This window comes from Nicotiana tabacum, chromosome 24 (genome assembly GCF_000715075.1).
Source record: "Nicotiana tabacum cultivar K326 chromosome 24, ASM71507v2, whole genome shotgun sequence".
Lineage (NCBI taxonomy): Eukaryota > Viridiplantae > Streptophyta > Magnoliopsida > Solanales > Solanaceae > Nicotiana > Nicotiana tabacum.
This window is the reverse complement of record NC_134103.1, coordinates 106,366,625-106,374,032: the sequence shown is the minus strand read 5'-3', so window position 1 is coordinate 106,374,032 and position 7,408 is coordinate 106,366,625. Positions and strand designations below refer to the sequence as shown.

Below are 7,408 nucleotides of genomic sequence, written 5' to 3'. Positions count from 1 at the left end.
ATTAGAACTTCCAACTGAATCCACTTGAGAATGAGAAGAAACACAGTCGCCGGTATAAATATTGCATTTCCATTTGGGAAGGAAAAGAGATAGAAAAAAGTGTAACACCGTCTTTTTATATTAATTTTAATAGACTAGTGGCTACTTTTGCACAGCATTAAAAATGCTGGATAAAAAGTAAATACCGAGTGGCTACCCCACACAATTTTTACTAAAAATCCCTTGTTTAACAGGGCCAAAAGATACACCGCCCGCTTAAATTCTTGGAAAAAAATCGTGGGTCTTGGCCCAAGCCCAATTATTCTAGCGGGCCAGACGAACAACAATATAACCTCTGTGATTGAATCCCTAAATGCTGATATATAAATTAAAAGCCAAACCAAACCTGCGCGCCCTCTAAACCCTGCAAGCACTCCGCCGCTAACTCTTATCGCAGCGAACTCAGCTTCTATTTCTCCAGCGGAATCAAAAGTATGTTTGTCTTTTCTCTAATTAGACAGCAGCCCTTATTTCTTTTGCAGTAAATTTTTAATTGTAAAACTAGAATTTTAGTGAATTGGACAATAATGTTGTATTTGCTCAAAATTTGTATTGGTTTTTGTTTGCTTCAATTGGATCTAAGTTGTGATAGCTAATTTTTCGTTTCCTGAAATTCTAGGACTAGTTTTGCTCAGATGGGGCATTGTATTTACATACAGATATGTTCATGAGAAGTTTTTATTTGTAACCGGGGTTGCCGATATTGTAAATGCATAAAATTATTAAATGTTGTCTTGTTGCATTGGGTGTATAAGAGAATTATGAAATACTGTATTTAAGTGGAATTATTGTGCAGTTGTGTCTATATGTGATGCCTCTTAAGATATGGAGAAACAGCATAGTGAATTTTAGTTGATTTTGATGTTGTAAAAGAAATACTGGGTATGTTGTTGTTGTTGTAAAAGAAAGTCGTTGTCGCCTTTTAGTGGACATGTCTGGCTTGGCTAAATGGCTCATAACAAAAAAAAACCTATGCCATACAAACATGTATTATATCGTTTTTAGTGTATTCTAGTGAATCTGCACTAAATACCCACACTTATGTCACATTCCTAGAAACTAGTTTGTTGAATCCCCAATACCCTCTTAGGTACCTTAATGCTGTCGAAATCCATGTAGCATAGTTAAAAGGTAGAAATTTTATTGAAAGCAGTATTTGCATCCGAAAATAATATGCCAACTGAGTGAAAAGCGGTGAGCACGAAGGTAAAAAATTTAGAAGAGCTTATGAACTTCAATAAAAAAAAAGTAAACACAACTGTGAGCACAAAAGAGAAAAATTTAAAAGAGCTTTTAAACATTCATAAAAATCCTCAAACCTATCTCGTAGTTTTGTTGAATGCTTTTGATTGAGAGAGCATATTGAGGATGTGGTTGCAGAAGCTGCGACACTTGGTTCTGATCTCTAGGTTTTGTTTAACACATATTGTGTGCGTCTTTAAACTGGACAATGTATATCCTTGCAATAGCATCAAATACTTTAACAGTTATGGAATTTGGAAAAAATTTCTGCTGAACATTTAAAGGTATGGGCTATGTCACTTTGTTCTGACCAGGTTTTCTTTGACGTATATTGTCTGCATCTTTGAACTGGAAAATGGTTTGTTTGCAATAGCATCAAATGCTATAACAGAGAGAGTTGTTGGGACACTTTTATCTAGTGAACAAGAAAGCTTTGTTATGCTCTTGCTTTAATTGTTGGGTGTTTTGTGCTGTTGTTTCATTCAATCTTTCTGTCATTTCCTCCCTCCATTAGTTCTTACAAATCTATATTGTATCTCCAGAATGGAATCTGCAACCAAGCACGCTATTGTGGTGAAAGTCATGGGCCGCACAGGATCAAGAGGGCAGGTGACTCAGGTGAGAGTCAAGTTCTTAGATGACCAGAACCGGTTTATCATGAGAAACGTCAAGGGACCAGTCAGAGAGGGAGATGTTCTCACACTGCTGGAGTCTGAGAGGGAAGCCAGAAGGTTGCGCTGAGCATTTCATTTATTGTCGAGATGGTTTTGATTACCTTGATACTGTGATAGCTATTGTCTTAGTCCTTCTCCAAGAAAAATGTTTGGTATTGTTTTCAGGACTTGTGCTAAGTGTGTATTAGCATATATTTAGAACTGTTTGGTGATGCTTTTGACCATGACATGTTGAGTAATTTTCTTTCTCTTGCAAGTTATTGCTGGAAAATGCCGTGATGTGTAGTAGCTAGAACTGTTTGATTCTTTCCGTGGCTGTTTTAACTTTCCAAGAATCTATTTTCAATAACTTTCCTCCATGATAGTCATTCTATGCAATGGATCTTTGAGTATGTCTGATGTTCTTATCTAGTGAAAACTTTAAAATATGCATAGTTGCTGTAACACACTTCAAATCTATAAAAAAATTTAAATATAGAATTTAATTTTTTTTCTTTTAATCTTAAATTATACTTCTATTATTGATTTTTTGAGTTACTTTTCTATTTATAAATAATTGGATATATAATTAGGGGAATATTAATAATTTTAATATTATTAATTATCAAAAGTAGATATAATTAAATACAAGTTAAGTCAAAACCAAACAAAAAAAGGGAAAGCAAAAAAAAAAATAAGGAAGCACGTGCCTTAGCCCATAAAGTGCTGTGGAATGCAAAAGATTAAGTAGAAACAGAACGCTGTTCTGTTTACGCAGCAAACGCAAGGCACGCAGGCAACTAAAAAAGAATTCTAGGGTTCTTTACAAATCATTAATTCTTGAATTCAGGTATATAAAATTTTCTACTGTCAATTATCCTACCGTGATAATAGGTAAGAATTGAATAGTTAATTCCCTTCTTTCTCTGTATCAACAGTAAATTTCATGTTTAGGTGAGAAACTTTAAAATTGATTAAAATGCACTGGTTGTTGTAGAATCGATGTTTGATTAGTGTTAATTGGACTGGGGCCTACGTATTGGCTCGAAAAATTTTGAGGTGAGTTGATATAGTCCTTTACTAAAGTGGTCTAACTCACAAAAGCACGCATACAAAGTGTTTGATGAATTGCTTAAAAGAGTTTATATATACTTAATTGGAGCGAGTGAGTACCTATTAACTTAGAATTGTTCGAGCAAAAGTGTAGATGATTTATTATGATATATGTGCATAAATTTTCAGATTTTTTTTTTATTCTTATATGTCATTTTCATGTTGAAAATTTATGAAGAAGCAAGAATCTTTAGAAATACTTTTGAATGTTTATTTCATTCTTATGACATGCTTTACATTTAAGGATACCAGTATGAGTATGTATAGGATGTTCCAGAAAAGATTTAGACTTGAAAAGTCACAAGAAGAAGTTTTAGAAAGAAAAGATTTTTGGGAGTATCCTTTATTCTGAGAAGGGGTCATCGTCCAGGCCGAGGGTCCTGATCAAGGCGTTGACTTCCTGAAACTACTTGTGCCAAAGTAGGGAGTACACGAGCCGAGGGTCTCGTTGCTGAGAATTTACTTAGCCAGGCTAAGGTATGATACATGAGCGCTGAGAACCATGAAGCGAGTGGCACCTCGTGGATTGGGCCTATTCGATCACGTAGGGATCGAACTCGTGCCAGTCACACGGTGATTAAGATAGAAATAGGTTAGGATAGTTGGACCTCCCGAAGTATAAAGTGAAGTATTTTTTTTATAAGAAAGAAAAAGAAAAGAATTTCTTTTAGAATATTCATAAACTGCTATTATGCAATTATTTTAGAATTTTTCTTATAAGCTTTATGTTTTTCGTGCATTTAGAATCTTTGCTCGTAATGTATATTTTATTAAAGTGTCGTCCCCTGTCGTTGAGACTTACCGAGTACAATGGATGGTACTGGCGTTCTCTTTTGTGAACCTACGTTGGTCTGCGGTACAACGTAGGAACCATCAGGCGAGCAGGCTACAAGTTAGGACTTCCCTCTCTTGCAGTGCTACTGGTGAGCTCCACTTTTGTTCGTGGAGTATTCCTTAGAGTCATCTTTGTTTAATTATTTCTTTGTTTACTTGGAGAACTAGCCAGGCAATCTCATGTCCTGAGCAGTGCATCAGTTTATAAGTAGAGGCTTCATAGACACAGTCGGTGGGTTAAGATTCAGATGTTTTTGATAATAACTTAGCAGTAATTCATTGGTTACTACGAATAAAGTTTTGGAGTTGGTTTATTTTAGATATTTAAATTAATTAAAAGTATTTGATTAAAGTATTGCCTTGTTGAATATAAAGTTTGAAGTTATAATAGATTTGATAAGTGTAGATGATTCGTTCGGTCAAGTTTAGTGATCGGGTGCCGGTCATGGCTTGTTCAGAAAATGGGTCGTGACAAACTTGGTATCAGAGCCTCAGGCTTATGTAGTCCTAGGAGTCTATGAAGCTGTGTTAGTAGAGTCTTGTTTATAGGTATGAAGCGCGCCATACTTATAAACAGGAGGCTACAAGCATTTAGAAAAAGTCTCATTTTTTCATACTTTAGATCGTGCAGTAGAGCCTACCTCTAAGAAATTATCTAATGTATTCGTTTCTCCAAAATTCGCAGAAATGGCTCGTACTCGCAACTCTGACACCGATACTCAGGATGCTGCTCAAGAGACTATTGCTACTATTGTGGCTCAAGGTAGAACTAAGAAGGCTTCAACTCAGAAAAGGAAGGGTAAATCCACAAAGGGGGTTCAAGTACCCCGGGTTGAACATGAAGAAAGGATGGAGCATGATGAGCAAATAACTCAGGATCCAGTGCCACCCCCAATAACAGCTCCGGGTCAGACAACTATATCTCCAAAGGTGGGTCAGATGTTTAATGCTGTCAACAGTGCTATGGAGATGTTTAAAACTTTCATGGCCAACCAAAACGAGAGAAGAGATGAGATTCCTCCTCAATTAAATAGACAAAACAATTATGAGTCCTCAAGAGTAAATGAATTTTTAAAGTTGAGTCCTCTATTGTTCCATGGTTCTATAGCTGATGAAGATCCAATATTGTGGCTGGAGGGTGTCAAGAAAGCCCTCCGAGCGATGAAGACATTTGATGATGAAGCTGTGGAGCTGGATGCCTACCAACTTAGAGATGTGGCTGGCGCTTGGTTTGAGATGTGGGAAAAGGAAAGAGATAAAGATAATGGTCCGCCTACTTAGGAAGAATTTGAAGAGGCCTTCATGGCTAACTTTATCCCGGAAGAGGATAGGGAAGCTAAGGCTACAGAGTTCGAACAGTTCAAGCAAGGGAATAAAAGTGTGCAAGAGTACTACATGGAATTCATAAGGTAAGCTAAGCATGCTCCTCACATGGTTAAGACAGAAAAACAAAAATTCGCAGGTTTGTTGGCGGTTTGGCTTACCACATTAAGGATACGGCATCAGCTGCAGCGGTAGGAATGACAGCTTTCTCATCTGTTGTGGGATTCGCCAAGCACTTAGAAAAAGACAGACAACAAATGAGAGAAGAAAAGGAGCATAACAAGAAAGCCCGGACAGCGGGCAGGTTTAATGGTACATCCAGCGGAGGTGGAAGGGATTCCTCCAATAAGGAGTCATTAGCACCGGCTCAATCCAGTCATCAGTTAGGTGGTGAGTCTTCCTTCAGACGTACTCAGAGTTATGGAAACCAGTCTCGCCAGAATCAAAATTTTAGGAAATCATCCTCACATAGCAAGAGTCATGCTGAGCAACATTCACAACAAGGTCTTTGTGAAACATGTAAGCGGCAATATTCAGGTCAGTGCAAGCTCGGGTTTCATGGTTGCTATCACTGGGAGACATTCGTCATATAAAGGCCAACTGCCCAAAGTTGCGACGTAATTTCAGTGGGGGATCAACTCGCCCTTCTAGTTCCTCAGCTATTACAGTTGCACCACTACAGGCTCGTGGTTCTCATAATTAGGCCGGGCATGGAGCAGGCAGAGGTGCAGATCGATTTACTCAAGGAGGGGGACAACCCCATTTGTTTGCTACACTTGATCGTCAGAGTGCAGAGGCATCTGCAGAAGTTATTACAGGTATACTTCTAGTCTGTTCACACAATGCTTATGCCATAATTGATCCAGGTTCAACGTTTTCATATGTGACTCCATACTTTGCAATTAACCTCGGGCTAGAATCGGAACAACTTAGTGAGCCATTCCTAGTATCTACTCCAGTTGGCGAGTCAGTGAAAGTCACACGAGTCTATAGAGGTTGTATAGTTTCAGTCCAAGGTCGCAAAACCGAGGCCGATCTCATAGAGTTAGAAATGGTGGATTTCGATGTGATCATGGGTATAGATTGGTTGTCTTCCTGATATGCCATGTTAGATTGTCATGCCAAGATAGTCAGGTTCCAATTTCCAAATGAAGAAGTCTTAGAGTGGAAGGGTAGTTCCGCATCGCTGGTAGGTAAGTTTATTTATTACCTTAAGGCACAACGAATGATCGGCAAGGGGTGTCTTGCCTATTTGGCTCACATCATTAATGCAGAATCAGAACCACCAGCTCTTCAGTTTGTGCCAGTTGTTAGAGAATTTCCAGAAGTTTTCCCAGATGACCTTCCCGGACTTTCTCCCGAAAGAATCATAGACTTTGGCATTGATCTCATGCCAGGCACTCAGCCCAGATCTATACCTCCTTATAGGATGGCTCCACCAGAACTTAATAAGTTGAGAGAACAGTCGAAAGACCTTGACAAAGGCTTCATCAGGCCGAGTGTTTCACCGTGGGGTGCCCCGGTCCTGATTGTCAAGAAGAAGGATGGGTCTCTGAGAATGTGCGTCGACTATCGGCAATTGAATAAAGTTACCATTACGAACAAGTACCCACTGCCAAGAATTGATGATTTATTTGATCAACTTCAGTGTGCAAAGTACTTTTCAAAGATAGACTTGAGGTCGGGGTACCACCAGTTGAGAATCAGAGAAGAGGATATATCTAAAACAGCCTTTAGAACTCGCTACGGGCACTATGAATTTCTAGTAATGTCCTTCGGGTCGACAAATGCTCCAGCTGCATTCATGGACCTCATGAACAGAGTTTTCAAGACATTCCTTGATACCTTTATTATCGTGTTTATAGACGATATTTTGGTATACTCTAAGAGCAAGGAAGATCATGCAGACCACCTCAGCATAACCTTGCAGACCTTGAAGGAGAATGAGCTTTACGCCAAGTTTTCAAAATGTGAGTTCTGGTTGCAGTCAATGGCATTCTTAGGCCACGTGGTATCTAGTGAAGGTATAAAAGTAGATCCTCAGAAGACAGAAGCAGTCAAGAACTGCCTAGGCCGACAACGCCAACCGAAATCAGGAGTTTCTTGGGGTTAGCTGGCTACTATAGAAGGTTTGTAGAGGGATTTTCCTCACTTTCAGCTCCATTAACTAAGTTGACTCAGAAAGCAGTTACCACCTCCGTTCC

The 7,408-nt window shown here is 38.7% G+C and overlaps 1 long non-coding RNA gene across 1 annotated transcript; it reads left to right on the top strand.

Annotated features, from left to right (window-relative positions):
- Nucleotides 1-356: 356 nt before the first annotated feature.
- LOC107772982 (uncharacterized) lies at nucleotides 357-2,346 on the top strand. The gene is made up of 2 exons (XR_001645201.2): nucleotides 357-471; nucleotides 1,824-2,346. It is a non-coding gene; the product is annotated as an uncharacterized LOC107772982 (long non-coding RNA).
- Nucleotides 2,347-7,408: the final 5,062 nt, after the last annotated feature.